The following is a 6,351-nucleotide window of genomic DNA, read 5'->3' as shown; positions in this document are numbered from 1 at the left end:
GTCTCCACTAAGTAAAGATTTACCCAGATAAATCTTGGAAGCGCAAAAAAGTTTAATATCACAATAGAATAATGGCTTTCTGACATTACTGTATCAAAATTTGGTGCAATTTACTCGGCTGGCTGGCTGAAAAAGTCCACACTTATTTACTTGAGAATCTTTTGTTGTGTTTTTAGTTGCAGGTTTCTGCCGTGATTTTCATAAGGCCCTGTTCACATCAACGTTGTCTTTCCGTTGAGGGCTTTTTTTGGAAAGCCGAGCAGTTGGTGTACGGGCTCAATAGAAAGTCTATGGGCCCCACCAACTCCTCGGCTTTCCTAAAAAAGGCGATCAGAAACGAAGCGGCTCAGTGTTCACACAAGCACTTCTGCCACTTTGTTTTAGCGATCGGTGGGGTCTCCACTGATCAGAACTTCTGACGTCACCATGACATGTCAGAAGTTTTCTGAAAGTTTAGTTACCCTTTAATCGATAATTTAAATGTACCCCAAAAATTACTTGTCTCGCATAAAAGAAGCCTACATACGCCTACATCATTGGAAAAATAAAAAGTTTTGGCTCTCGGAATGTCTAAAAACGATTTCTTTTTCATGAAATGTGGTGGTATTAAATAAAAAAAAACATAAAAAACATATACACATTTCGTATCGCCATAATCATACTGATGCATATCAAAATATAACAATATATATTCCACACAGTAAACAGCGTAAATTTAAAACGAAAAAAAATGTAAGAATTCCTGTTTTCTTTCTATCCCCCCCCCAAAAGAAAAAAAAAAAACCCCAACAAGATAATAACAAAAATCTATGACTTGTCTTACAAAAAAATAAATAAAAGGTATGGCTCTTGGAATGCAACATTAAAAAAACAAAAAAAGATGCTTCATCCCAAAAGGCCAAAAAGTAGTTAATGTAATAGGATGGACATGACGAATAGTCTGTTAACTAGAATGGCTTATGGGTATATTTACAAGAGACTTTTTTTTCTTTTTTCTTTTTTTTTCAAAGCTGTTGCAGTTTTTGCCGCCATAAGGGCTTGTTCACATCAGCATTGTCTTTCCGTAGAGGGCTTCCGTCGGAGCTTTCCATAGCTTCCGTTTGCATCACCATTGATATCAATGGTGATGGATACTTTGCTAATGGTTTCCGTTTGTCACCGTTGTGAAAGGGTTCCATTTTTTTGATGGAATCAATAGCGCAGTCGACTACGCTATTGTTTCCATCTAAGAAACTGAACCCTTTAAAGTCAACTGCGCTATTGATTCCGTAAAAAAAAAACAGAACTCTTTCACAACGGTGACAATCGGAAATCATTAGCAAAGTATCCGTCACATTGATATCAATGGTGATGCAAACGGAAGCTATGGTTTCCGTTTGCCTTTCCGTTGAGGGGTTCCCCCGACCGAAAGCTCAGACGGAGGCCTGCTCGAACAGGTGAGATCGATATCAGTATCGATCTCACCTGTTTAACCCCTCAGATGCGGCACTCAATAGCGAGCGCCGCATCTGAGTGGTTTTAAAGAGAGGGATCTCCCGCTCTCACCCCACCGGCACCCTGCATGTGATCGCAGGGTACCGGTGTCTTCTATGGCAGCCAGGTCTGCCTCTAGTTAATGCCTGCTAGGCCATGCCAGAGTCATGGCCTAGCAGATGCCTGTCCGTTTTAAACGGACAGGCAGTAATACACTACAATACAGAAGTATTGCAGTGTATTATAAAAGTTAAGTCCCCTAGTGGAACTAATAAAAATAATAAATAAATTAGTGAAAAAAAATTAAAAGTCCACTGTCACGTTGGGTTCGTGGACCCACTGGGCCGTACCGCCATGACGGTATGGCAGCTGGCCAACAGGGCGCAGGTCACAGTCTATAGTACGTATAGTGTACCTGTGGCAGCTTGGACAGTAGCAAGGCAGGCTCGCTAGGACTAGGCAGCAGGTAGACGTCAGGCGTGGGGTGTAACGTCCGTCGTCGCTGACCACGAACTCCTTCCATCCAGTTGACGCCCTTCTCTCAAGAGATATCTGCACATATGGCCGTCCTGCTCCACAGTGACCACCAGGGTGCGCTCACGAGCTCACTCCAGATTTGAGAAGCCAGAGTGCACGCATGTTGGATATTGAGCTAATTGCTCCCAGAGCACACTGGGCTATAAGAAGGTCCCAGCCCCATCCTCCCACTCCTGAGCGTTGTTGTCGTATTCCAAGTCTGTCTTGCAAATGGTCCCCTAGTGTTTCCTGCTCTCAGTGTTCCCTGTTCCTGTATCCTGTAACCTGTATCCTGATCTAGTGCCGTGCTTAGCTGTAGCCGTGCTGTGCTGTATACCATGCCTGTCCTGCTTCTCCATGCCTGACGTCTACCTGCTGCCTAGTTCCTGCCAAGCCTGCCTTTATATTGTCCGAGCTGCCACAGGTACCCCATATGAACTATAGACTCTGACCTGTGCCCTGTTGGCCAGCTGACATACCGTCAAGGTGGTACGGCCCAGTGTGTCCACGAACCCTACGTGACTGTACGCTCAGGCCAGGGACGCTGCTGGTCGATCCAATACCATGACGACGTCACAAGAGATGCGGGCGGATATGCTAGATATCCGGTCTCGACAGGACCAACTCCTCCAGACCTGGAACATTCCCGCATGTCGGCAGGAGGCATGAGCTGCTGTTCCTCCTACTACACCTCCTGGCAGTGTTGATCCTTAGACTACACCTCCTGGCAGTGTTAACCCACGTTTTTCTTTGCCACTTCCGGACCGCTATGATGGGGACGCAGGTACAGCTCGTGGATTTTTTAACCAGTGCCAGATCCAATTCAGCCTGTATACTAGGACATTTTCATCTGACGGCGCAAGGGTCGCTTTCATCATCTCCTCACTGGCAAGGCTCTTGCATGGGCGAAACCTATCTGAGAGAGACAAGGTCCAGAGACCCGTGACTTCCAGGGCTTCCTCTGGACTTTTTGCATGGTGTTTGAGGAGCCTGGACGGGTCTCATCTGCAGCGGCTTCCTTGATTAACCTACGCCAAGGAGACACCTCCGTGAGCGAGTACGCCATCCATTTCCGCACCCTGGCGGGAGAACTGTTATGGAACAATGAGGCCCTGGTGGCTGCATTCTTGCATGGACTGTCTCCTAAATTAAGGACGAACTTGCCGCTCGAGACCTGCCATCTACCCTGGATGACCACATCCTTCTGTCCGCCCGGATTGATATGCAGATCTGAGTACGCCTCCAACAGATTCGTCGGGAGGGAGGCCTTCCTAGTCTGGTCCCTACTTTGCAGCAACCCCTGCTGTCCTCAGATGTCGATAATCCATCCTGCTGGTGGTCCACCGCATGAAATGGAAGGCTGACACATGGAGAAGAGAACCTCCTCAATTTCTCCCTGGCACGAAGGTCTGGTTATCCTCCAGGAATATCTGATTAAGGGTGCCATCATACAAATTTGCTCCCAGGTTCCTCGGTTCCTTCGAGATGCTGCAGCAGATAAACCCTGTCGCCTACAAGCTTCGGCTGCCTCCTACCCTCATGATCCCCAACTCCTTCCATGTTTCTCTCCTGAAACCAGTAGTTCTGAACCGCTTTATCAAGGCTCCAAGCCCTGCGGTTGCCTCCAGCGGCCCTTCAGACACCTTCGAGGTTAAGGAGATCTTGGACACCAAGAGAGTGAGAGGAAAGACTTTTTATTTGGTGGATTGGAGGGGGTTTGGTCCAGAAGAGAGGTCCTGGGAGCCAGAGGAGATTCTAAATACTCCTACCCTCATTAAGAGGTTTCTCTCTCGTTCTGGTCCCAAGAAGAGGGGGCATAAGAGGGGGGATACTGTAACGTCTGTGGTCGATGACCACGAACTCCTTCCATCCAGTCGACGCCCTTCTCTCAAGAGAGGTCTGCACATACGGCATGTCCTTATACAGCTATGTCAGCGTAAAAATAAAAAAGTTATAGCTCTTTGAATGAGACGATGGGAAAAACTTAAAAAATAGCCTGGTTATTAAAAAGGGGTTTTCCACTACTGAACAACTGACAACCTATCCACTGGATAGATCATCAGTATGTCATCGGTGCGGGTGCGACACCCGGACCACCCACCGTTAAGCTGCTCTTGCTATCTCCGGGCAGCAGATGTTATGGCCCATTATGCTATGTACGGAGCCGGAAACTGTTGGCTCCGTACATAGCATAGCGGTTGTGCCGCCGAACTGCAGCTCCTATTCACTTGAAGCCATCTTCCGGCGTGTACGTCTGGTGCTCGGAGGCAGCCGGAGCGGCTTAATGGTACGGGGTCCGGGTGTCGGACCCCTACAGATCATGTACTGATGACCTATCCGGTGGATAGGTCAACAGTTGTCTGGTAGTGGACAACCCCTTTAAGACCTAAAATAGGCTAGTTACTAAGGGGTTAATCTGTCAAACGAGTACAGATAAAAAAAAATCAAATAACACACAAAATCTGTCTCTTGAGTGTAAAATAAACAAATCTACATTCTACATTAAAGACATTCAACAGAGGTTGTTTCTCAATTGTGCAATAAAAGAGGTTATGATAGATGGGGGGTTTCCTTTTAGGGTATGTGCACACACACTAATTACGTCCGTAATTGATGGACGTATTTCGGCCGCAAGTCCCGGACCGAACACAGTGCAGGGAGCAGGGCTCCTAGCATCATACTTATGTACGATGCTAGGAGTCCCTGCCTCGCTGCAGGACAACTGTCCCGTACTGAAAACATGATTACATGACCTGCCTATGTAGAGTCGTGTGTTAACCTTAGACCATACTATCCCCCCACCCCCACTTAGTAAAGACACATGACACCGAGGTTGGATGTGAAATGGCCACAGCAGCCGTTTATTAATTTCACAGTTTTATAAAAACAATTTAAATCCGAAACATTCGGATAACTAGTTAGGAATCCACCAGAGAATTCCTCCTAATAATTCACATGACCCAACATGGGTCAGAATCATAAATAACAATTAAACGTTAACATTAACCCGAGCAGAGGAAGTCCTTGAAGCCCCTTCAGATGTTCCTTTCAAGAACACACCGAATTAGCCATCTGCAAACCACTAATTACCTCCAGCCGTAAACCAGCTCGGAAGCACCGTTCACCTCTGCAGATGGCTCCAACCACTAGAAGTCCACTTCAAGGGGATAACACCCGATGAAGCCCTCAAGTGATATACCGACCACTAGAAGTCCACTTCAAAGGGATAACACCCGATGAAGCCTTCAAGTGATATACCTTCTACCAGAAGACCACTTCAAAGGGATAACACCCGATGAAGTCTTCAACCATGTACCTTTTTTGGGGGACGCATACCCCCGATGCGACCCCCCCACCATTTTGTACTGACTGGCCTCAAGGACTCCCCCCGCCAGCTGCCATGACAACAGAACCTACTCCGGAAAAAAGAAAAACAAGTTAAATAAGCACACAAACTAAATCACAACGCTCCTAAACAGACGTACATAATACCTAAGGAGTAACAAACCAAGGGTGGGAGGGTGGGAGCTTGCTTGTGCTATGTTACTCCTCCCGCTGCTTCCGGCTCAATGCCGAGAAACAGCGGGAAGCGCAGTAACGGCCCCCCGTCCCCCTTAACTCCTCCCCGCCCCTCCTTAGCTTCTTTCACCTCTCCCTCACCTCATTAACCCTTTCCCTACCAGGGCGGTCATGTCGGCTTCCCTTAAGCCTGCGGCTGCGTCCTGCCTCTTCTTGACCTGCCTATGTAGAGTCGTGTGTTAACCTTAGACCATACTATCCCCCCACCCCCACTTAGTAAAGACACATGACACCGAGGTTGGATGTGAAATGGCCACAGCAGCCGTTTATTAATTTCACAGTTTTATAAAAACAATTTAAATCCGAAACATTCGGATAACTAGTTAGGAATCCACCAGAGAATTCCTCCTAATAATTCACATGACCCAACATGGGTCAGAATCATAAATAACAATTAAACGTTAACATTAACCCGAGCAGAGGAAGTCCTTGAAGCCCCTTCAGATGTTCCTTTCAAGAACACACCGAATTAGCCATCTGCAAACCACTAATTACCTCGAGCCGTAAACCAGCTCGGAAGCACCGTTCACCTCTGCAGATGGCTCCAACCACTAGAAGTCCACTTCAAGGGGATAACACCCGATGAAGCCCTCAAGTGATATACCGACCACTAGAAGTCCACTTCAAAGGGATAACACCCGATGAAGCCTTCAAGTGATATACCTTCTACCAGAAGACCACTTCAAAGGGATAACACCCGATGAAGTCTTCAACCATGTACCTTTTTTGGGGGACGCATACCCCCGATGCGACCCCCCCACCATTTTGTACTGACTGGCCTCA

Source organism: Rhinoderma darwinii, chromosome 3 (genome assembly GCF_050947455.1).
Source record: "Rhinoderma darwinii isolate aRhiDar2 chromosome 3, aRhiDar2.hap1, whole genome shotgun sequence".
Classification (NCBI taxonomy): domain Eukaryota; kingdom Metazoa; phylum Chordata; class Amphibia; order Anura; family Rhinodermatidae; genus Rhinoderma; species Rhinoderma darwinii.
Note: the sequence above shows the minus strand (reverse complement) of the source record.